Here is a 25856-nt window from a genome sequence, read left to right as displayed (position 1 = left end):
ACACATATATGTCATGTTGTATATATGCCTCAGACCACACATCCATTACACACTCTACACACACACACACCCTCACATGAAGGCTTTGGGGCTCCTGCAGTGTCAAGATCCTGCTTACAGAAAAATGCTCGATTCTTCCCAGAGGCCACATCCCCCACCAAGCTGTACAAGGCCTTCAGCAAGGAATGTTCATTACTGCTAATGAGCATTACATGCCTAATTAATTCCCAGCCTTGGTTTGAGGATCTGACCCAGGGCCTGATTCCCACTTAGGGAAAAATAAATGGAGAACTAAAAGGGCTTGTGCTTTTAGTAGGGTTAGTGGGATCTGGGGCCCACTTGCAATTGCCGATCCTGTCCCCAAGTCCAAACCACTAGGATGATCAGTTTGATATGAGAGTACCAGACCCTGTCCGAGCGGAGGGAGGCTGGGTCTCCTTTCTGCCTGCCTTCCTGCAGCATCAAGACCAAAGTTAGAATGTCTTACAAGCATCTTTTGATGAGTTCTGTGCTCAGCCCAAGTAAAGGTCCCTCCACTTCTGCATGGAAAAGAGGCCCTTCTCAATACCCATTAACCTCTGATACTCCTTGTTACCTGATGTGTGGGGGTGCTTCATCCATTTATGCACAGCCATGTCCTCCTAGGCTCAGGCTGGTTTCCCTTGCTGGGATATAGCACAGAATATGCAAGGCTGCGGCCTTGGGAGAGGAGGCCTATGTGCAGGGTTAGTAAACACAAGACCCTCTTGGCCAGCGCTGCTTGTTGATCACCCCACTCTCCTCCCACTGCCCACCCCGAGCCTGGGCTGGGGTTCTCCCTCAACCCAACACTGGATCAGAGGTGATGTGCAGGAGAACTATGTGCCAATCCAGGAGAAATGCTGCCACATTCAGCAACTTTCTGGGGACGGAGGAGAGAGCATCCATATGCAAATCATGGAAAGGCAGTAAAGGAAGAATGGTAGAAAAGTTTGGCATGAAGCCAACTCAAATCCACATCCTGCCACCTGTTAGGCATGTGACCTTGGGCACCTATATATCTTCTCTGGGCCTCAGTTTCCAAAGGTATAAAATGGGATGACAATAATAGAACAGTCAGGGGCGCCTGGGTAGCTCAGCCAGTTAAGCGTCTAACTCTTGGTTTTGGCTCAGGTTGTGATCTCAGGGTCTTGGGATTGAGCCCCACGTTGGGCTTCGTGCTCAGCAGGGAGTCTGCTTGGGATTCTCTGTCTCCCGCTCCCCTTCCCCCTGCTCTTGCTCGCTCTGTCTCTCAAATAAATAAACCTTAAAAAAGATAATAGCAGAATGTTTCTCGTGGGGTCGTTGTGCAATTTAAATGAACCAATGTGTACAGAGTAAGAGCTTAATGATTAGTAGTACAGCGTTGTTTTCTTAGTCATAGATTATTGTTAGTTGTGATTTCTACTAATACTGCAGCCTCGTTGACATTCCTTCTGGGGAGTTTAGACTCAGCACGGCACTGATGGTGAGCCACAGTATGGCCTCCCTTTAGCTCCCTGACACAACTATGCTGGTCTCCCCTGCTCATTCCTACCTCCATGCCTTTGCTCGAGAGGTTTCCCCTGCTGGGCAGGCCGTTCTCCCTCCTTTGTCTAACCAAACCTTTTTTCTCCCTCCTTTGTCTAACCAAACCTTTTTTCTCCTTCCACCCCAAGCCTCTCACCCAAACTCCACCATGAATTGCCCACTCTCACCCCCCGACCTGAGGTCCCTCCACATGCATTTCTATGGTGTTTAGCATTATATTGTGAAATGTTTCAAACATACAAAAAAGTAATGAAACCAATACCCATGTATCTACCACTTAGCTTCAGAAAGAAAAGGCAAATCACAGATGCGGCTGAGGTCTCGCAGTTCACTCCTGATTGCATTTCTTTCTGTCCTCCCAGAGGGGGAACTGGCATCCTGAGTGTGATGTTTATCACTGTCGGGACTGTCTCCAGGTTTTTACCACATGTATAACCCTTGTCGATACCAGTTGTACTTTTGCATGTTTTTAAGCTTGACAGACATGTATGGAATCTGTAGCAGGCACTCTTTGTAGAGCCATGTGCCCTCGGCCCTGCTGCCTTCAGCACAGCTGAGGGTGGGGGGACCACCTGGGGTACCCGGTGGCCATCAGGGGCCATTTCCCAGGGGCATGCTACCTGGTTCCTCACCAAGGCCCCCACCCCCAGTGACCTGCTTGGTAATCCCCTTGGCTGGCTTTCCTCTTCCCTGGTCTCCCCTTTTCTTCCCTCCCTCTCCCCCAGGGACAGCTCCCAAAGGAGCTCCGTGCATGTAGCTCTGTCCTCGGGCACCCCAGCTAAGGCAGTATTGCTTTTGCCCTCAACGTCGCTTTGGAGAACGATCCACGTTCTTACATACAGCTCCTTTATTCCGTTCCAGTGCCACGTGGTATTCCATGCAAGGTACAGGTCTGAGCATACACCCCTCTTGAGCTGAGGGACACTTACGTGGCCTCCAGCATTTCGCTGTGACAGACAGAGCCGCGGTGAGCCTTCCTGCCCGGTTCCTGCATCCCCAGTGTTCTCCATCAGGCTCCCTGACTCCAAGTCCCATTCCGCTCCCACTGCCATGCAGCTCTTTGAAGCCCACATCTCCCTACCTAAAGGCCAGCCCTTGAAGGCAGAGGAAGGAAGCCAAGGAAGGAAATTAATTCACCAAATAAGCTCAGGGATATCTGGTGGACCCCACCCCCCACCGGATCCAGCTGGGTATCACCATCGAGTCTCAAATGATCGCCCATTCATTCCCAGAGTAGACACTGCTGTGCTGGGCACACGGAATGGGATTACAGGACTCCATCAACTTCCTCTTCCTCCCCCTAATTCCTCCGTGTTTTGTCCTTCTCCCTTCCTCCTTCCTCCTTCCCTACCTCCCCAGGGGTCCTCGCAGGCCCCACGGACTTCCTGCAGAAGAACAGAGGCAGAGGCTGCACTGCTTGGCACAGGCAGGTCTGCCAGCATCGCCGGTAATAACCTGAGCGACTTTCTGGAACACCACACTAGTAATGATACCTCACGGCCTGTTCACCTGCACACAGATGGCCTGCAAGCAGCAGTTCCAAGCTCTTGCTACTGGCCAAGCCTGGGTGATGCTGGGCAGGTGAGCCAGGGACTGTCTCTGCAGCATCCAGCCCTCCCTCTGATCAAACCCCACACTCTCTGGGAAGCCTTCCTGACTCTCCCAGGCACCAAAATCCAGCATTTCTATCCCATACTTGCAGAGCCAATGACTCATAAGCATTCATTGAGCACCTACTATAGTCAGGGACTGAGCAAACTCATGATCTGCTAAAACAAGCCTGTCAGTTTTCACATCTGAGCTTGCTGTTTTCTTGGTGGCTGGCTTCAGGCATGTGATTTAACCTCTCCGTGCCTCAGTTTCCTCAGGGATAAGGACAGCTTCCACTTGATAAAACTGTTGTGAGGACAAAATGAGTTCTCATGTGTAAGTAGCTAGAACAATGCCGGCATATAGTCAGCGCTCCTTGGGGGTTAGCTATTACAGGCTGGACATTCTCTTCCCTCCTGATTGATGGGTGGGGGCAGGACAGAGGACAGGTCTCAAATTCAGGAATGAGTTCCTTCATCCGAACAGTGGATAAATGCCACATTCCCTCCAGGTCTCTCTCATCCTCCTGACTGCCCTCTGAAGGCTGGCCTTAATCCCCTCATGAGACTGGATTTTCCCTGAGGTGGGGAAGATGCAAGTTGACCTCCCTTAGCCGACTGAACGTCTCCAGGGGTAGGACAAGATGCTGCTGGCAGCGTCCCTCCCTAGGGCCAGTTCTTCCCTAGCAGGGCAGATGTTGGGGACACAGAGAGGAGGCACCCTCAACCTGACATCCCATGGCCACACCAGCTCTAAAGTTTTGAACAATTAATAGGAAAGGTCAAAACAGCTGGTTGCAACACTCAAAAATATTCTTTTTATTATCAGCTAATGGCAGCACTTACCAAAGCAGTTTTATGTGTAATAAAAATTTTTAATTGTCTCAGTCTTGGCTTAGAGAGGCAGAAAAGGAGACAGGCCCAGAACCAGGGCGAGAAAAGAAGGGAGTAATTAAGAAGATTAAGAGTGGAGACTTCCTAAGAGGGTCAGGGATGATAAATCCAGGCCTGCACCTGTTTCTCTTCAAAGATGGGGTAACAGGGAGATGTAGGACTCCTGAGGCCAGCTTTGGGGCAGTGGGGGGATGTTTATACTCTGCTATGGAGGAAAGAGCGGGGCTCAGGGGGAAGCTGGAATCTTCTCCTGGTTTTGTTCTTCAACCACGAGTAGGTCACTTCCCTGTCTCTGCGCCTCAGTTTCCTGCTCTGAAAAATGGGAAGATGTTGAAGGATGTGATCCCCCAAAGTGCCCTCTGTGGCTAAGGCTTTCATCTTTGTGCTGTTAAAGCTCAGTGTTCACTCCTTCCTCTTCTTTCACATCGGGAATAAGAAGATCATAGTTTTGTGTGGCACGTTAGCGTAACCAAGCCGTTTCAAGCACATCCTATGAGAACATGAGAGATGTGCCAGGAGAACACTGTTGTCCCCATTTCGCAGATGAGAAAGCTGAGGCACAGATGAGGGAGGTCACTAGTGCTTTAATCTCAACTACCAGCAGCTCAAGGTCATCCCTGTCATGGAACAAACACCAGGCTGAACCCAGCTTTGGCCTCTAAGCCTTTGTTCTCTCCACCATATGATGCAGTTTCACAGAGCAGATGATGGGGGACAGAGCCAAGTCTGCTAATCCAATCACCTGGGTCTCACTGACACCTGTGCTGAGCAGCACCCAGATCCAAAGCAAGAGGGAGGGGGAAGAAAAGAAACAGAAGTAGCAAGGAATACTCAGCTTAACGCTTCAGCACCAGTGGGGCTTCCCAGCTCATTCACGGCGCACACTCCTGCTGGAGCGGAGCCCAGGGCAGTAGTTCTCGAAGTGTGGTCCTCAGACAGCAGCACCAGCAGGGGTGTCTCCTGGGAGCTTGTTGGAAATGCAGAGTCCCAGGCTCCACCTCAGACCTGTTGAATCTGTTTATCATTCAGAAATGAATGATAAATGGGTCCACTTTTAGACAAGGTCACAAGGTGGCGACCTAGGTGATATGATTTTTGGAATGCCAGGATTCATAATTGCACCAAAAAATATCTCCTGTGAGCAGATACGAAGAGCAGTAGACAAGGGAGGGAAGCTTTCATTCCACGGTGAGGAGGCCAGCCGGGTAAATGCCCCAGGAGCAGGACCGGTGCCAAGAGGTGGTGGAGGTACTTTGCTCAGCACAGGCATTGGTAGCCAAGGAGGGGAGCTCAATGTTTTTGGGATGCAGCCTAATGCCGGCCTGGGAGCCCAATCTCCCGCTACGGGAAGAGGGAGAGGAAGGACATGTGCTGTGGCTTTCTGATGAGCTGAGTACTGAGCCATACATTTGACTTTCACCAGCTCATCTAGTTCTTGCAAACAAAAGGTAGGCGGCACGATCCGCACTTATGGATGGGGAAACGGGCCCAGAGAGCTTGCAAAGCCTGCCCCAGTGGCTGCACCAGGGTGGAACGGGAAACCCAGGTCTCGAGGATTTCAAATTCCTCAGCCTTACTCTCTCCACTGGATGGCAGTGTCCAGGACCCTGGCCCTGCCCCAAAGCCTGTACCTCCAGGGAGGGCAGAGCAAAGCCATCAGCTGAGGGTTCTGAGCTGTGTCAGGTGGACATGAGGTGGGAGCCAGCCCTGGCCCACCTCCACTTCTTAGCAAACCCTCCTTCACTTTAAGTAGGGCTTTGGGCCTGGTAGTCTTTTATGCTCACTGAGGGGTCAAGGGTGATAATACCAGATGTGGGATTAGAGGGATTCACAGGCCAACTGGGGAGAAAAATGTAACCCAACAGAAACATTTCCTAAGGCTAGATAGTAAGCGCTTAAAGACCAACAAGAGTGGTTTAGCAATTCGAGAGGGGAGACAGAGGAGGGTGCCCTGGAGCAGGGCGGGAGGGTTTCCTGGGTGCAGGGGCAGGGTCCTGGTGGGTCTACAGGGCTCAGACTCTGGCCAGATCAGCGGCAGTGGTGGTGGCTGCACAAAGTCTGGCACCTCAGACTGGCTCTCCATCAGTCCTCTAAACTAATTCCAGATGTTTCCTCGGCCTCTTTCCCATACAATAATTATCTTTTAATGGCACACATTAATGCAAATTGGGTACGTCGGGAAGTATATTTCACAGCAAATGTGCACTCAGTTCTCCAGGTGGTGCCCCTCCCAGCGCTACAAGGTGAGGCAGGCACTCTTCGGTGGGGGTGGTGGTGAAGGTCTAGGCCGAGGTTGGTCATGTAGGCATAGAAGTGGCAGCTCCAAATGGGGAGTCAGAAGTCAGCAGATGGGGAGGGAAGTCAAGGGCATCCCGGAGCACTGTACTCTCCTCTCTTTTGGAGAAATCACAGCACTACTGTAATCACTCACTTCCATGCCTCAAAACTCTACTAGACTCAAGCTATAGGGAACAAAGAACAGGAACACCAGGTATGGTTGTGGGAGTTGTGCACTGCTCAAGGTGCCTGGCTCAAAGGGAAATGGGCTGATATTTAGTCTGCCCTCAGCTTGTCACTGGGGCTGAGTCCACTCAGAGGAAGGGCTGCCTTTTTGCAGTCTTCACAAAGGGTTCATTTAGGTTTGGTGGTGTCCCTGCCTGATACTGTGCCTGTTTGCTCCTGGCTGTATCCCTGCTCCGCCCCCCCACAGTTCTAGGCACACAGTAGGTCCTCAGTACATGTTTGTTGCATTCCTGAAGGCATGAAACTAAGCAAGAATCCAAGAACGACTACAGGGAAGAAAGAAAAGCTTTGAAAGAAGCAGGTGTGTTATTCCGTTTCAAAAATGAGAACCCAGCTTTTAGAACATGGGGGCAGGAACTGCTGTGACTTTTACTTTTCTTGAGTATTTCTCAACATTTCCAGTTTCCCCTTTCTAAGCTAAACAGAGCTCGGAGCACACAACAGGGCCTTGGTAAATGGATCAGCTAGGAAAGAGAGAAACCTGGTCTGTTAAGACCCACCCTGAGCCGGAAAGGTGAACAAACATATGCTGTTGAGAAGACACAAGGCTCTCCACTTCCCATAACTACTTTGGACCTCAGTTTTCTTGTCTGTAAAGTGGGGATACCCACCATCCCTATCTCACAGGGAGACTAAATGAAATTAAGTAGGAGAAAGGGTTTTGTAACTTCTGAAGAGCCACACAATAATCATTCCCATGTATTGAGGGAAGTTTTTTGCTATACACTAGACTAAGTGTCTCAGACATATTCAAAGGTTCGCCAACTATGGCCTATAGGCTAAATCCAGCCTGTTACCTGTTTTTGTAAATAAAGTTTCATTGAACCGGGCAGCCCCGGTAGCTTAGTGGTTTAGCACCGCCTTCAGCCCAAGGCGTGATCCTGGAGACCCGGATTCAAGTCCCATGTCGGGCTCCCTGCATAGAGCCTGCTTCTTCCTCTGTCTCTCTGCCTCTCTCTCTCTCTCTAATAAATAAATAAATAAAATCTTTAAAAAAAAAAGTTTCATTGAACCACAGCTAAGCCATTCATCTGTATAGTCTGAGATTGCTTTCACTCCACAATGGCTGAGTTGAGTAGCTGTTCATGTAGCTCACAAAGCCTAAAATATGTACATCTGGTTCTTTCCAGAAAAAGTACGCCAGTACTTGTATTAACTCATTTAAACATTTCTAACAACCCTATATACTAAGTACTAATTTTATCACCTCTATTTTACAGATAGGAAAACTGAGACACAGTTAAATCATTTGTCTGGGGTCACACAGAGGGGAAATGGTAGGGCTGGGAATCAAACTGGCATGGGCAGCGGCCAATTTAGAAGGTCCTGGACCCCAAAGACAAAGGGGATGCTCGAGAGCAGTAGCTTAAAGCCAAATAGAAGGGGGTCCTTGCTTGTGCGTGATAGAGAATGAGCAGATATCATCACACAGGGGAGCCCTGGTCAGGGCTGAAATGGGCAATGAGGCCAAGAAAGGTTCGAATAAACTTCTCCCAATTTTTCCAGGGGAGCTAAGAGCCCTGAGGGAGTAGATCAGTTTCCTAGGGCTGCAATAACAAAGCACCAGACATTTCATAGTTTGGAGGTTGGAAGTCTGAAATCGAGGCATTAGCAGGGCCGTGTTCTCTCTGAAACCTGTAGCAGAATCCTTCCCTGCCTTTTCCTGGTTCTGGTGGTTTGCGGGCAGGCCTCGGCATTGCTTGGTCAAGTGCATGGGCAAGCACTTCCATCTCTGCCTTCGCTGCGCATCTCTGTCTACACATGGCCATCTTCTTGTAAGGACACTGGTCATATTGGGTCAGGATCCCACCCTATGCCAGCAGGACCCCATCCTAACTGCAGTAATTACGCCTGCAATGACCCTGTTTCTATGTAAGGTCATATTCTGAGGTACTGGGGGTTGGGACCTCACAGAGCTTTTTTGAGGGGGACCAAATTCAGCCCATAACAAGGAATAGCTCAAAACTCTGAAGGGGCTGTCCCAACCCTTCTCTGTGTCAGGGAGCCAGCCAGAGACAGAGAGAGGCAACAGAGCCCTTCAGGAAATGAGGGTGGGGTGAGTTCATGGCTATTTCCATGGCAAATGTCCTCTTCTAGACTTTCCCTGTCCCCATAGATCGAAAGCTCCTTGAGGCTGAGGCTGGGCCTTATTCCCTCTTGCCTCCACACGGTAGGTGTTCAGTAGTAGCTGGCAACCTGGTGATCATGTCAAACTGCCTCTCAATGCCTCTGTTGGAAAAGTGGCTAGGTCACAGGGCCATGGGGCCGACCAGTTCTGTGGCTCCTCTTCGGCTGAAATCAGATGCAAATAAACCAGGCATTGCCAGGCCAGCTGGGATGCCGCGGGCGTCCTGGGGTAGGAGGGCCCTGCACTGGCCCCATCTGCTCTCCTGGCAGGGCTTCTGAGGGACGTCTGGGTAGAGGCCACTCTAATGCCAGATAATGTGCAGCCCAGTGGCCCTTTGCCTGCACATTTGCACAGCAAATGTAATTATGCCCTGGAGAAGTTGATGCAAAACGAGCCATGTTTGAGAAGACCTTATCGGTCACCCCAAAAGTCCCATATTTCTTCAACAGAAAGGCTCTCTCTCTCACACACATAATCTAAGGAGTGTGCCATCCAGAAATGCCAGCCACAGGGCTGGCCCTGCCGATCTGGAGGCAGCACAGAGCACCACGCACCAACTAATGCCCACCCCACCCCCCATAGAACCCAGTCGCTTACTCACTCAACAAAGACATCCCTGAGCTGCTGCTAGTCAACCAAGCACTAGGAATTTAAGGATGAAAAGGACCATAATCCCAGCCCCAGAGTGGAGAAAGATATGCAGAAATAGGTAAATTATGCTACAGTATTTACAGATAAACAGATACCTGGACAAAGCAGGTGGAGATGTAGGTGAAACAAGACTGGCCGGCAGTTGATACTAATTGAAGTTCAGTGATGGTTACATGGGATTCATATTCTTCTACTTGTGTATATATTTTAAATATTCCATAAGGAAAAAAATAAAATAAACTCAGTGTATTGAGCATGGGGTGGAGTTTGAGTATTAAGAATACTTCCCGGGGTGCCTGGGTGGCTCAGTGGTTGAGCGTCTGCCTTTGGCTCAGGGCGTGGTCTCGGAGTCCCAAGATCGAGTCCCACATCTGGCTCCCTGCATGGAGCCTGCTTTTCATTCTGCCTGTGTCTCTGCCTCTCTCTGTGTCTCTCATGAATAAATAAATAAAATATTTAAAAAATACTTCCCAGAAGGGGCAGTAATCTGGGTCTAATCTGAGAAAGAAGAGGAAGCTTCTATACTTGGGGAACTTCTATAAAACAGGCATCTCTGTTATAGCGAGATGATGTAGAAGGAGACGGTATCCAGCATCAGTCAGCTAGGAGTTCAAATCCCACCCATAAATTTGGGGAAATAACACCTACCTAACAGAATTGTTGGCATTAAGAAAGCTAATGGACAAGAAGGGGCCTTGTCCACAGTAGGCACTAAATCAATGATCATTTTATCCATCTATCTGCCTACTGATGCATCATCAGTAGGTATGATGCATCTTCTATCCATCATCCATCCATCTAACCACCCATCTACCCACCACCTACCCATTCATCCATTATCTATTTATTCATACATTTATCCATCATCCATCACCACACTGCATTCTTTTTGTATTCCACTCTATGTTATGGACTCTTTTAAGGCAGAAGGGGAGAGTGTACATCTTCATATCCTTGATGTCACACACAGAGCCAGTGTCTCAGAAAGGGCCCCATGATTTTCTTCACAAGAGTAAATGGGTGATGGGGGCACCCGAGGGCTCAGTGGTTGAGCATCTGCCTTTGGCTCAGGTCACGATCCTGGGGTCCTGGATTCAAGTGCTCCCTGTGGGGGAGCTGCTTCTCCCTCTGCCTATGTCTCTGCCTCTCTGTCTCTCATGAATAAATAAATAAAATCTTAAAGAGTAAATGGGTGATGGGAAGTTCTCTTATGTCTGCCTTTGGGGACACTTGGTCTTAGAAATTAAACTAGAGAAAAAAAAAAGAAATTAAACTGGAGGATAGGAAGAATGGAGGCATGGTGTATTACCTTGGAGGCTTGTGTCTATAGGACATAGAACCAGAGTGAAGTCTTAGCACAGTGCTCTGCAGAGGGGACAGTCTGATTTATGACACCCAAATAGTGCAAGGTGAGAAAGTGCAATAGTCAGGAGAGTCTGGGTCATGCGGCTATAAGAAACAATTCCCTAATCTAAGAAGAACAACACAACAAAGATTTATGTTTGGTTCACACAAAATCTATTGGGGGTCCAGGCAGATTTCCAGGGTCAGCAATCCAGACAGCTCTAATTCTGTGGCTCCACCATCTCAACATAAGGCTTCCATGTCTCCCACAGAAGAGGAGAGCACATACCCCCATCATACCTTCTCCTTCTCCTGTCTGAACCTAGAGTCCTGTGGCCATAGGACCCAGCAGGGCTTTTGTACAAAGGTCCTATGCCGCAGGACTCTAGGCATGGCTGGAGAGGGTAGAAGGATGGGGAGCCTGCTGCTGCCCACTGGTCCACTGGAGGCACTGCCTCAGGGTCACCTTCCTACTTCATGGCCTGAGTCTCCCTCTGCACAAGCTTCCTCCGATTCAGGGCCCCACAGCTTGGCATCTCAGTTTGGCCATTTGTAGCAGAGATATGAATGCTCACCCAGTATCCATGTGCTCTGCCCCATTGCCAGCCCCGTGTAGCCAAGAGGGGCCATGAGAATAGTCTTGGCCAGTGGGACGTGAGAGGTGTGACATGTGTCACCTCTAACTGAAGCACAGAAGAACAGGTGTGCCTCTGGCACAGTCCCTTGCTTTCCAACAGCCGCAGAGCTTCATGTGGGCACAGGGCTTTATAGTTTGCAGAGCACTTGCCCTACCATGATCTCATTTGAGCTTCCCCACACCACGTGCGGTAAGGATTAGTATAGCCTCATCTTGTGGTCATGGCAATTGAGGCTCAGAGACGCCTAGCGACCTGCTACAGGTCACATGACAGCTAAGTGACAGGGAGCTATCCTCCACTCTCTTTCCTGCCTTAGCTTGCCTCCTACCTCCCCACCTCTAAACCCACTATCTCCACTATCCCCAATGCCAAATATCCCCAATTACCCTTGGAAGTTTCTAATCTAACAGAGGGCAGGGAGGTCCCACCCAGGCCCAGGAAGCCCTACTTCAAGAAGGTGGGCACTCAGCCTGCAGGGCGTGGCTCTTGCAGCGGGCCTGATGGTCAGGCTGCCTCCAGAGCTTCGCAGAAGCAAGTCTGGGAGGAGCTGGGTTCTGGCCCGTCACTGCTCAGCATCCTGCAGATGCCATGAGCGGAGGGCTTCCACTCTTGACTGAGAGGCTTCTCTTACAGGCTTTAGAGTTTGAGGGTCACGGTCGCAGGGCTTCCTTGTTTGTTTTGTTCTTAGGGGATTTGTTCATCTGTGGTGTATCCTGTGCCCACTCCAGAAGAGAATGCCTGGAGCAGTGGTGAAGAGAGATGCCAAGGGGCAGCCCCTCCCTATCCCTCCTGACCCAGGCTGGCTTTGCCAACACGGGCCTCTGCTGTTTGCTCAGCTCCATGGCCTTTGCCCAGACCACTCCTTGGACCAGAAACACCTTTCTCTTGTCTCTGCCTAGTTGACTCTGCCCAAAGCTCAGGTATGTACAATCAGCCCATTAAGTCCATACCCTATCCCCTACCATCACCTGTCAGGAATGGGGAAAAGGAGGCAGGGAGGGTCTTCCTCCCAGAGTGCCCTCTGGGGGTGAATGCACCAAGTCAGTAAATGTGGATTTCAGTGCATCTCGTAAGTTCATTTGATCCTCAGCTCAGCAGATCCAAAATTTGGGGTCTAAAGGGAATCATCCAGGCTGTTGTGCTGCCCCTATGTCCATCAAGAGAGGCACCTGGGAGGCAAAAGCTCTTCCTAACAGAGGAAGGCAGGCCCAAATGCCTGCTGTTTATTTTATTTTTAAAAAAATATTTTATTTATTTATTCATGAGAGACACACAGAGAGAGGCAGAGACACAGGCAGAGGGAGAAGCAGGCTCCATGCAGGGAGCCCGACGTGGGACTCGATCCCGGGTCTCTAGGATCATGCCCTGGGGTGAAGGCAGGTGTTAAACCGCTGAGCCACCCAGGGATCCCCAGTGCCTGCTGTTTAGAACAAATATTTAAACAGCTGTTGTGTGCTTGCTTGTAGCACGGCATCATGAAAAGTCCTTTCTTTTTTTCCTGACACACAACTGGGTTTGAATGCCAGCTCCACACCGGACTAGCTGGGTGACCTTGAGTCAGTTACTAAACATCTCCGAACTGCTATTTCTTCCATAATTGCTAACCAGGCAAGTTATTTAATTGAGCCTTGGTGTCTTCATCTACCAAAAGGAACTGCCTTCCTCGTGGGTTCATCGTAAGGATCAAATGAAATCTGTGCACACCTGTACATGCATACACATGCGTGTGCACCCCCCACACACACACACTGCAGAGTACTGGGCTGTAATAAATTCTGGCTCTCCTGGCTTTACAACGGCCTATTCATTACTGGCCCACTTCACTCCACAAAGATGAACAGTATCTAGAATAGATACCTTCTTCAGTTCTTTTCATGTCCTTCCACTTAGGACCCCTTTATCCCCGGCCCACAAGCTCTATCCAAACTCCTAGTGAAACTGTTTGAAAGATGAGAACAAAGGCATTGGCAGCAGACAGGACTCCGGTGAGCCTGGGAGAGTCTAGGCGGAGCAGGTCGCATGGGATGCCAGGCTGCCTGCCCCACAGGCCACCCTCCGGGACTGAGGCTGAGCTGACTCCTTGGCCCACTCATCCTGCAGTGGGGCAGCAGTGTAGACTGACCCAGAAGGTGCCATGTTGGGCCCAGGGTGGGATGATCGCAGCCTGTGGGACGTGAAGTAACCCTCCCGCCCCGGAGGAATGTTTGTTTTCCCACTTGACCTCTGAGGAGCAGCCTCAGAGGAGTGGGGATCAGTGGAGCTCCCAAGGAGGGAGCTCGATGGGTCTCTCTAAGCTTCTAGATCCTGCATGGTGTCATTGGGAGGTGGGGGGAATCTGGAAGGTGCCCTTCTCTTGGAGATTCAAAGAAAAAGACAGCTATCTGTGTGGGGGTTGACAAGCAAGGATGGTTTCTCTGTAGCACAGGGCTCTGCAGGGCACAGCAGCCATGTGACCATGGGCAGGTCTACTTCTGAGTCTCAGGAACCACCTCCTCCTCCTATTACACCTGCCTCTCAGCTCACCGTCAAGTTCAAAGGAGACAATGGATGGAAACATTTGTGGGTCGGACCACTGACACCCAGTGCCTGGCCTACACTGGCTGACGGAGCTTCCTGCCCACCCTGCCACCCTGGTGGGCGGCAAACAGGACGGAAAGGCCTGGACATCCAGGGTCCCAGGGGGCCAAGGGAGACCACAGGAGGTGAACGTGCCCCACAAATGATACTGCAAGTTCTAGGAGGCACTAGAACTAAAAGACAAAATCCCAATTGCTTTCATTTATAGAACCTTCCAGGGGACCTGCACTGAGTGAGTGCTCTAACGGCCTTATTCCCTTTGGACCTCACAACAGCCCTGTGAGGAGCACGCTCTCAATCATCCCCATTTTGCAGTTAGGGAAACCAAGGCACTCTGATGCTCCTCAGTCCAGCTTTACAGAAGAGACCACTAGGGGTGTTTCTTGGAACAGGACAGAAGGGCTACTGAGGGGAGCCAAGGGGTTGGGGCAGGTAGCCCCTGTGCCCCTTTGGCAAGGGCAATGGCAGGGGCATGGGCCTTTGGAACTGGGAAGTGTGGACTTCTGGACTGGTGGCTGTGGCCCAGCCTGGCTACAACCCACCCAAGGATCCACATATTCTGAGGGAGGTAGGAACCTATCCCTCCATTATCTTCCTTATCACAGAAAGACTGTACTCGAGGTTCCCACTCGTGTTGATCCTGGGCCAGGGGGAGGGTCATGGTGGGGGGAGAGGTGACAAATGAAAAGAGACGGTGTGTTCATAGTTCTAATTTACCGATGGCAATTAGCTTCCTAAGACGGCCAACCTTTCAACCTTCTGCCTGCCTTCACTGGGGGAACTACTGACATTTAGAATCTGCAAGCCAAGTGCTGCAGCGAGGGAGGCAATGTTTTTTTAATGGGGACTCAGAGCCTGTGGATGTGTTCTCCTAGCCTGTGTCATTTGCATACTTCACAGGGTGTGGGTCGAGCTGCATTTTAACAGGTTTGTTGGCTTTCTGGAGAGGTGACTGTCAGGGGCTCTGGGAAGTTTTCTACATGTGGGTTCCAGATACAGCGGATCTTGCATCCTTACACCCTCTCTCTGCACTGGTCCATGCCAGGAAGAGGAGGCAGAAAGGATGGCTCTGGTCTGGAGCGGGCCTGGAGGCTTCACTCTCTCACAAGCTAAAAAAGTAAAAGATCAGGGTTCTTTTCCTGGCCTGCCTTCTGGTCCAAGCCCACCCTCCTCCCAGGAAAGATTATGCCTTCCCATGGTTACCGTGTCCAGCCTTGTGACTCCAGCCAATGTGGCCACCTTCCTCCAGCCCAGCCAGAGGCCTTGATTCTACAGTCCATCTGTCTGTCTACCCATCCATTTATCCATGCAAGCTGCTAACATTTACCAAGGGCTTATTACGTGCTGGGCACTGTGGATGCAACACAGAACAGGACAGACCTGGTCCTTGTCTTCACAAAACCTACATTCTAGTAAAGAAGACAAAATTAATATGTAGAATATCAATTGTGCAATGTATTTGGGAGAAAATATGGGAAGCAAGGGGGAGAGGGCATGCTAGAGCGGAAGACTTGCACTTTCAGTGTGGCAGACAGGAACAGCCTTATGGAGAAGAGCAAAGTCCTGAAGTAGTAAGGAGGGAGCCCTGGAGGCAGGGGGAATAGCCAGTGCAAAGGCCCTGAGGTTGCCACGTGCAGGGGACATTAAGGAGGTTAGTGCAGCTGGAGATGAATGAACAAGGTGGGGAGAAGCAGCCCAGGGTCACACGGGGCTACACAGGTCTCCAACGGGGTTTGGCTCTTACTCTGCATTCTGTGAGGAGTGCTGGAGAACCGGCATGCCCTGCTCAGGCAGTTTTGTAGAGAGATTACAGGGGCTCAGAGAGACGGAAAGAGAGCAGCGAGGAGGTGTTAGCAATAACCCAAGCGAGAAGTCCTCGCACTCCCCACCCCAGGGGGGAATGTGATCCTTAAATTCCCCAGACAGGGGCCCATCCTGACCTTGAGAAAGTTCTCTAATAAGGCTCAGCTGGGATTTCTAGCCATTACAGAGGTCGGCACTGCCCTCTGGGGGCTTAAAGCCTATCTTTGGATGACAGGACGCCTGCTTTAAATGGTCTTTAGCCTTACTGCAGCATTTGCTAAGCGCTCTCCCCCAGGGAGTCACCGAGGCCCCTAGTTAGACACACACGACTCAGGCCCCTTTCCCGAGAGGGAAAGCCCCAAAGAATAAGCTCCATGACTCCTAGCGCTTTAACACCTGCAAAGTACTCCCACCTGCATTAGCTCATGTGCCTCTCACAACATCCTGCAAGTTAGCTCCTTTTATTTTTATTGTTATTGTTTCTGCTTGGCAGGTGGAGAAACTGAGGCCTCAGTTGGGGGACAGAAAGTGAGGACAGGGAGGAGAGGCTGGAACAAGAGCCTGGGGTGGGGAGGGTCCTGAGTCTTGCTGCTTCCCCACCCCCTACGCCAGTGAGCCCTTTCTCCCTACTGGGATGGCAAGAGCAAAGAACGTTTTCCTCCCAGCTACAGACACCAGACATCCACGAGGTGACTCTGAGTCCTGGTCCAGTCAAGCCCTGCCAGGTCCAAGACCCCCTTTCCCACAGAGGAACCTGGCTCCATCCCACCCAGGAGAAGAAGGTATGGGAAGAAGACGAGGGTTGGCTCATCCCCAGCCAGCTCTTCCTCATGGGTCCCTGCGTGTGGCCTCAGGTTTGCCTATCCCAGAGTCGTTGGGTGAAGGTGCTGATGGAAGCCACTGAGCCCCTGGGGGCTGGAGCCTCTGGGACGTGGCTCTGGGCCCTGTGTGGCTTGTGCTCTCGTGGCTGACCAGGGCTCAGAACTCGGAGGGAGGAAGTGACAGGGAAGTGATCACTGGTCATTTCAGCCCACTCTCTCCCCCTTCCATGACCTTCTCTGGGCTCGGCCCACCTGGTCACTCATTGAACCCAGGGACAGCGAGTGTACAGCGCAGTCTCACGAGGCTTCCTCGGAAACTTGAGCCCACATTTATAATAGATTTATAAGAACTGTGTGGACATGTTTGCTTTTTTTAGCCTCTCATAAGTGATGCCATTATGGCAGCTATAACTCTTATTTACTCCATCAGCAGGCTGCTGGCAACGGCACAAAAATAGATTTGGAGAATTTATCTCATACATGCATCATGAGGAGGCAACCAAGGCGCACAGGTGAGATTTATGTGGGCGGAGGTGGGGGGGCAAGTATCCATCATCTCCACCTTCACGTGGAAAGTGGCTCCTCAAAGAGAGCCATTACCCTTCCCAATCAGAGCAAAGTAATTATTTCAGCTTCCTCCCCGCAAAGACTCAGCTCTCCCCCTTGCTCTTTGGGTGGGGCTGTGCTGAGGGGCTTGGGGGCCTGGCATTCCCTCTGAGCACAGCAGAATCCACGGAAGGTGTGGGGCCCGAGTCAGGGCTCTCCACAGAAGGGATGCCATGGTGTTTGGGCAGAGCTTTTTATGCTCTGAAAAGGGCACTTTTTTTATGCACTGAAAGAGCCCTCCAAGCACACACAGCACCCTCATTCCCGGTCCCAGATCCTGGGCAGTGCTGTCACTCCAACTCGAAATCCTCTCTCCCTCCTGCCTATCCCAGGCCTGCCCAGTCCTCAAAGCTCCGCTCAAGTCATACCTCCTTCCAGATGCTTTCCCTGACTGTCAAAAGAGAGGAAGAGAAGGAGATGCTTGCTCTGAGCTGAGAGGACAAAGATGAGGATGAGGGGCCATGGCCTGACTCCACACTGACCAGGCCTCTCATTGCTAGGACTCAGTTTCCTCTTCTTTAAAATGGGAGGCTGTACAAAGGGCTTTCAGGACCTTTCCAGATCTAAAGTTTACTGAACATCCCAGTCCCAGGAGGGCCCATCCTCACCGGCCCTCCCATCTTTGAACTTCTAAACCTCTTTCGAGGGTTCTCACATCTGGCTACTTATCAGAATACCGAAGGAGCTTAAATTTTCTAACCAAATCCTAGACTTACTCCTCACTGAATAAACCAGAATATCTGGGATGGCACCTGGACAGCAGTATTTTTTAATGTCTACATTATTCTAATATCCAGCCAGAGTTAGGAGAACCCATTTGGGATCTGGATAGCCCAAATTATAATTATTATAACAGATGCTAAATGGATGGATGGATAGGTGGATGGGTAGGTAGAGCAATAGACAGGTAGGGTGAGTGCCTGGATGGATGGATGGATGGATGGATGGATGGATGGATATAGGTGGATTGGGTGGGTGATATACTTCCTTGCCATTGTTTGCTATTTACATTGGGTTGACCTCTTGTCACCAAAACTGTGAGCTCTCTTGGGGCAAAGATTTTTCACATCTTTTATGTTCCCCAATAATGCTCAGCATAGAGCCAGAGACAACCAGTGCTCAAGGAAGTCCTAACCCCCTTGCATGGCAAGAACACCAGACTAGGGGGGTGGGGGTGACTGGGTGACGGGCACTGAGGGGGGCACTTGATGGGATGAGCACTGGGTGTTATTCTATATGTTGGCAAATTGAACAATAAAAAATAAATTTATAATAAAAAAATAAAATAGTAAAAAAAAAAAAAAAGAACACCAGACTAGGAGAAGACGAGGGTTTAAAGGTTGCATCCCGGGCAGCCCCGGTGGTGCAGTGGTTTAGCGACGCCTGCAGCCCGGGGTGTGATCCTGGAGACCCGGGATCGAGTCCCACGTTGGGTTCCCTGCATGGAGCCTGCTTCTCCCTCTGCCTGTGTCTCTGCCTCTCTCTCTCTCTCTCTCTCTGAATAAATAAGTAAATCTTTAAAAAAAAAAAAAAAATAAAGGTTGCATCCCTCATTTACTGTGACTCTGATCCAGTCAACTTGCCTTAGGTTTCTCATGGAGTTAGAAACAACAACAATAACAGTAATAATAACCCCTGCCAACTTGTTAAGGTCGAGTGGCCCAGATAAATTTTAATGTGTAATATGCAGGAAGGATAGAGTTATTATTATTACCATTATTTCTAATATTTTGTTCCCCAACTCAACACAGTGTCCCCAGCCTCCCTTGCATCACTGATAGATGCCATCCTGACTCTGGTGACATTTTAGCTGCTACCCTGAGGGCCCAGACCCCCACCAATGGAGATAGGTTTCAAGGGCCTGCAGAATGTCTGGGCCCCTAACACTGACCCCTCTCCATTCCCAGCCAAGGGGCCATGACTCAGCACCCTGGCATCTCTGCTTTCCACCTGAGGCCTTAGCCTTTCTCTCCCCAGCTCTCCCCTCCTGGCCAGCACCCCTGCTCTGCTCAGACCCTCAGCTCCCAGTTCTGCTCAGTTCCCAGTAGGCTCTCTGGCAGTGCTGCCCAGCATGGGCCCGGACTCCAACACACCAGTCTGTGGGGCTGAGGCAGCAGCTCCCACCCAGGCCCTGCCACCAGATTATGGTCCATCCTACACTCCAGGTATCCACGGATCTTGAAAATGCAAACCTGACTGGGTCCTCTCCTGCTTTAAAAGTTTCGGTGGGCTCTTTTCTGAGGGCTCCTTCTAGCCTGATCCTAACAGGCCCCTCCAGCTCCAGCTCCAGCTCCAGCCCCTTATCTCCACCAAGCCCAAACTCTTGCCACATGGAGTCTTCAACATCTCTCAGACATGCTGGGCACTTTTCCAATTCCAGGCCTTTACATATGCTATTTCCACTGCCTGGAATTCCCTTCCCTGCTCCAGCCTCTTCACCTGATCCTCTTCAACTTAGCCTTTAAACACCACATCCAGGTCACTGAAGGGGGGGCCCTAAATAGGGACCTACCTCAGAAGAGTTGATGCAGCCCTCAAACATGAGGCAGCACTGGGTATACAGGAGTGGTCAGGGGAAGATGAAAGGAAGGAAAAGAAGAAAAAAAAAAAAAAAGAGGATGAGACATGAAAAGGAAGAAGGGAATAGCCCAGAAAGTGTGTGTCTCTATCTTGAGGTTACAAAAGAGGCTATTCTCTAGAAGCAGGCAATAAAAGCAGGTGACCTTACTGACAGACACATGGAATCTGGATAAGTGGTGGGTGTAGACACCGAATCTGGGTAACTGGGTAGCCATCCCTCCCGTGTTGAACCACACACGACAAGAGTACGTCTCACCATCCCAAGCCCCAAAGTGAATCGCCCATTGCCATTGGATGAGATTTATATTCCAACTGTGCCAATTTTCCTCCCACAGGCCGCAAACTCCTGTCCTTTTAGATTATTTCATGAAACATAAAGTATAAATACTCTGGACCATTGGCACTAAGGACTCAATAGGACTATCGAGATTCACAGACCCAGGACAACACTCCTCTGAAGCTCATAAGCGTTAGCTAACGCAGCTTTCAATTACACTTGCCCATATTAAACTCTAAAAGATGTAATATTAATCAAACATTTAGTTTGCAAGTGTTTTTCTTTGTAAATGTCATGGACAAGGAGACATTCAAACGTGATCCACAACCTAATTGCGGAGGGTGCCTCACTCGGTGGCATATATTTGCACCACTGTGCGAGGAGGAAAGGAGCAGGCTCTTTGATTTCTAGGCTCTGTGCATTTCTTTTCTCATTTCAGAATATGTAGCATTTGGAAAATAAACCTGGTGCTATTTATAATGTTTGGTAACATTCCGGGCTCGACTCAATTTTCACAGTAAATATCTTACCCCTGAAGCAAGCTACTGTGATTCCAGGATCGAGTAAATATAAGGCACCAATTTGTTGTTCAATTACTAGTTATTAAATCACAACACTGGGAAGCCTTCCATGGCCACACTGCTTGGATTTTAAATACAGAACAGCCTCTCTCTGACTTGGGAATCTCTTGGGGCGGTTGGGGGGGGGGTTGTTCCCATCTCTTTCCTAGAGACTGTTCATGATAAAAAGGATGCTCCAAATTCCAGTGGCAAGAGAATGGACTTCAGGACCCCTGGAAGGCATTGCCAGTAGCAGGAGTATGTGAATGCATGATACTGGGTCAAAGGCTTCTGGAAAGCATGGAGGGAGCTGGCCCTGATAGGGTGATCCAGCCCTTAGTACTTGAAATGTGTCCCAGACCAGCCACAGGGCATCACATGGGAGCTAACAGAAATGCAGAATTTTAGGCCCTAAATTTTAATCCAGCTACCAAATCAGAACCTGCATTCTAGTAAGAGCTCCAGGTGACACAGGTGCACATTACAATTTAAGGAGTTCTGGTCTAGTTAAGGTCCCAGTGACTCCTCTCAATCACAGGAAGTCTCTGATCTATCTCATTTTTTTACTGTTCTGGGCTTGAGAAGGGGAAGGAGCTATGGATGGCGCAAAGTAAGCAGAATTTAACCTTCTGGCCTTATTTTTCCCATCTGTAAAATGAGAGACCAAAATACCTGCCTCACTCAGGGTTATTGTGAAGGTTACAAACAATGTAGATCTAGTGTCCAGCCCTGTGCCTGATGCTAGTCCCTGCCTACATGAACCCTACATACCCAGCTGGACAGCCATGCAGCCAAGCCCCTTAGCCTGGCTGGATCTTGAGCATTAGACTGATAACTTTTTTTTTTTTTTTAAGATTTATTTATTTAGGGGCACATGCCTGGCTCCGTGGTTGGGCATCTGCCTTTCACTCAGGTCGTGATCCCGGGGTCCCTGTAGGGAGCCTGCTTCTCCCTCTGCCTATGTCTCTGCCTCTCTCTGTGTCTCTCGTGGATAAATAAATAAAATCTTCAAAAAAAAGAAAAAGGATTTATTTATTTATTTTAGTGAGACCGTATACATGTGAGTAGGAGAAGGAAAAGGAAAGGGAGAGGGGGAAAGAGAATCTCAAGCAGACTCCCCATTCATTGAGTGCGGAGCCTGATGTGGGGCTCGGTGTCACAATCTGAGCTGAAACCAAGAGTCGGACACTCACCCGATTGAGCCACCCAGATGCCCATAGGCCGACAACTCCTAATTCAGGCCCAAAAGTCTTTCATCTCCTCAGAGGAAAGGAAATAAAAGCCAGGGTGGCTCAGCGGTTTAGCGCCTGCCTTCGGCCCAGGGCATGATCCTGGAGTCCCAAGATCAAGTCCCACATCAGACTCCCCGCATGGACCCTGCCTCTCCCTCTGCCTGTGTCTCTGCCTCTCTCTCTGTGTGTGTGTCTCTCATGAATGAATAAATAAAATCTTAAAAAAAAAAAAAAGGAAATAAAAGCCAGAGAAATAAGCAGGACCCCCTCAATGGTATCAGGCTGCATGTACCCATAACACAGACAGGCAAGTTCCACAAGGGAGGCGTCACTTACTGATAAGGGGCACAAAGTAGAAGATACCATCTAGGACTTAGGGGACTGGGACTTCAGACCTGACTCAGCCAGAAACTTACAGTGTGACTCTGGGTCTCAGTTTCCCCAATTGTGCCACAGAGAGGGTGGAATTCATTATCTCCAGGGGCCCTTCTAACCCTATCATTCTCTGCTTCTGCTCCGAGATGCAGGGAACAGCTCTTGCCAAGCTGCACACAGACTTTTCTCACTGGGAAAATTAATTCAGTCCTCAATGTTGCAGTCTATAAATTACTGGCCAATCTGTTTCAGAAATATTAAGGGAACATTTATAAATTGCATCTTCCATTCAATGCTGCAAAGGAAAGATCCTGGGCCCTTCAGATGTTTATCTTACTAAAAGCCCCAGCTAGAATCAATCTCCCCCAGCCTTCATGGGAGAGAACATCGTTTCGGGGGGCAAGGGGGACCATATGTCAGGCTGACTCTCCCCCCCCCCCCCCGCTTGCCCCCACTCCTTGCTCTGGAGAATTTACTTTCCAAAATTCAAGCTGGGGACTTGGAGAAAGGAAAGCTAGGATGGGAAATAGGGGGAGGGGGAGGTGGGGGTAGGAAGGTTCGGAAGACAGGAGGCTGGGATGGGGCACTCTCCCTCGATCTATCCTCACAAGGCAGAGGGTAGCGGAGCTGGCTCGGGCCCTGAGAATGGGCCAGGAAGTTAAGCTGTCTTCTGTAATAATTGATTTTGACAGCATAACAAGTTAATTCGTCACTGTTTTGCAACTTATTTGAGAATTCATCGGTAAGCAGAGTCCCGCAGGACGGCTTGTAATCACTTGTAAACTCAAATTAGGTCTCCCAGTTAAATACGGTTGATAGCAGGTAAAGCTGGACTCCTACCAGTGACTACAAATGCACCGCTTTCACCTTCTCTCCTACATCAAGGACACGCTCTGGCTAGAGGTGATGTAAGCCGATGAAGGCCAAGTTCCAGGCACCACTGTTACTAGGTGATCACCCTAATTGGAGCTAGCTTGATGGGAGGGAAGAAAGGCGGACCAGGTCCCCCATCCCTTAAATACATCATATTCTCTTCTCCTGGGTTATTATGATTATGTTTAGGCTCATTGACATGTCATGGTGAAAAATGCAATGAACTAGGATAAAAAGGCTTGTTCAGGGCCCAGCTCCTTGAGTAGAATTAATACCTGAGCTAAACCCCCTTCCAGCAGGGTCTTCCTAATACTTTATTACAATAGTTTATCAGGAACAGTTATTTTAATACCAGGCCATAAAGACCATATCGGGTGGCAGCTTTATTTCCCAGGAGTTAAATATTAATTGCCACACAAAAGGAATATAAAAATGACATGGGGAACAAATATCCCAGCTTCCTGCAAAGTGGAAAGAATTCTTTAATATTAGCATCTCCACGACAGGGTGCACACTGAGGCTTAATTAAAATGCACAATTATTCTACTTTTATTTTTTCTTGGTGGCTTCAATGAGATGGGCTCACAGATGGAAGCTGGGGCCACATCCCTGCAAGATGGGCTGACAGCTCTCGATAAAGCCATGCCTCTCAGTAATAGAATGGGGGCAACCGCTGTAAACGGGTAATATCAGAATCCAGGCCTTGCGGAAGGCAAATGCAACTTCACCTAAGAACCTTGCAATGTTTTAAATACCACTTCAATCTAGTCTGGAAGTTTGAAATGTGGCACTAAACACACTTCTTTGGAGGAGCTGTTTTCTTTCCACCTCCAGAACTAATAAATTCAAAAGGCCTCCTTAGGCTAAGACAAGGCAGGAGCTGAGGAAGCAGTTTTGGGGAGCTGCTAAAAACATCTACTCCAAGGGGTCGAGGGGCAGCTGTAGGCTGGGCTCTGGGGACCCCTGTGCCATGAGGCAGGAGCAGATCTGGGGCAGGGTGTGCAGGGCTGGGATGTCCCAGCTATATACCTCTCCCAACCCCCCCCACCCCACCCCGACTCCTTCCTCAGCTGGTCACTGCACCCAGTCCCCTCCTTCCAGGGTGGCCCGATTCCAGGGCAACGCCCACCCCTCTTTCAGGAAAGAGGAGACAGTGCTGCCTCCCTTAATACAAGTGATGTTGTTCCTCAGCAGGTACACGTCAGCACATCTGTCCCAGTTCCTATAATCCTGAAATATGTCCATATGTGGTTGGTAAAGACCCACTTCCCTGAGCCCTGGAAGTCCTCCTCCCCACTGCCCCAGCCATCCCACCCCCTTCACTGGGACCTGCCCTTCTAGGACTCCCAACCAGCCAGCAGTGAAAGGATTCATTCCTGCCCCGGCCTGGCAGCTTGAGGTCTGAGGGTGGCTGGGTCAGTACCCTCATCACACACACACATATATTTCTAACAACACCTTTAGTCCCCTTGGAGGAGCAGCTCTGGACCTGGTCCTACTTAGAAACCATGTACCTAAGCCCCTTCCCTCACATGGAGGATCAGTGGGAGGGTGTGACCCGCCCAGTGGTATGGCCTGGGCAAACCCAGGCTGGGTGCTGGGTTCCCACCCCTCCACCCCCACCCCCATCCTTATCACTTGGACATCCTCCCTCAGTTCTAACCTGAGTCTTTGCTGCTGCCGAGAATCACTTTCTCTGGCTGAGTCCTGCCTCATTAGGGGCCCCCTGCCCCTTCTCCCAGCCCCTGGCATTCCTGCAGAGGAAGACAGCACCCCGCTCTCTTTGCACTAATTGGGTTTTAATGGTCCTGGCCAGCAGGATGGGCTTGTTGGCTGCTGTGTTTGGCCTCAGGCCAGTTGCAGACACAGTGGGGGGAAAAGGGGGAGCATGGCTTCAGGAGCAGCACCTGCAGCCTTCATGACCACTTGCCTCTGGCTCAGCCGCGCCCTGAGCCCGCTTGTCCTGCCCAGTCCCAAAGAACCCCTCGAGACTAGCAAACCACTTGCTCTGGGCTCCTGAGTCAGAGGAACGTGAGTCGCGCAGGCTTGGGAGAGGCAGAGCTCCAGTGATTCTCATCTGTCAGGACAGGGGGAGGGCCGGCAGGCCTGCTCATCTTCGAGAAATGCTGGGGCTAGGTCTCAGCCCCCCAGAGACTCCCCTGCCCGCTCTCTGTAAGACAGACCTGCTCCTTCTAGAAGCCAGGCTCCCAAGAAAGGAGCTAATGTGCTGATTTATTTCCCTAATTACAGTAAAACAAGCAAGCTGGAAACTAAGGTGGATCTGTGCTCTTGTTCAGAAAGCAGCCACACCTCCCTGCCTGGGTTCTTGGGAGGCTGAGCCACAGGGAAGGATGGGCGAGGATCTGAGTGGGCACCTGGGAAGAGACGAGTGGGGGTGTGGGCGCACATTAAGGTCCCCAATCTGGCCACGGTCTCTTCCCTCACAGACCTATCTCGATCCCCAGTGTGCCTGCTGCTCCAGTCCCCTGCTCCTGAGTGACCCTAAGCACTTTGCTTCTGCAGAGCCCTCTACCAAGTGCCCTCCTCCATTCCACTGCACCTGTCCTCTGGGTCCCCAAGGCACTTGGCCTGCCCAACACATTGGTCATCTGGTTCTCTACACGTGTCTGCCCTTATGGCCCTGGTTCCCAGTAGGCCTGAGGGAGGCAGCAGCCAGACTGGGGGCTGGAAAGCAGAGAGCCCCCAGTCTAGCCCTTCTGCTAGAGTAGCAGAAGATGGGGAACATGGAGAGAGGAGACTAGGGCCTCAGGAGGGACCGGGAAATGTGACTTAGTAGGCATGTCACCAAACTGTGGTAACTGAAGGCTGCCCTCCCA

The 25856-nt window shown here is 50.3% G+C and overlaps 1 protein-coding gene across 6 annotated transcripts in view; it reads right to left on the bottom strand.

The window, feature by feature from the left end:
* MEGF11 (multiple EGF like domains 11) overlaps positions 1-25856 on the bottom strand; it is a 219155-nt gene that overhangs the window by 119987 nt on the left and 73312 nt on the right. The gene's annotated exons all lie outside the window — the stretch shown is intronic.

This window comes from Vulpes lagopus, chromosome 2, assembly GCF_018345385.1.
Source record: "Vulpes lagopus strain Blue_001 chromosome 2, ASM1834538v1, whole genome shotgun sequence".
NCBI lineage: Eukaryota > Metazoa > Chordata > Mammalia > Carnivora > Canidae > Vulpes > Vulpes lagopus.
The sequence above is the reverse complement of the archived record's forward strand: the minus strand, read 5'-3'. Positions and strand labels throughout refer to the sequence as shown.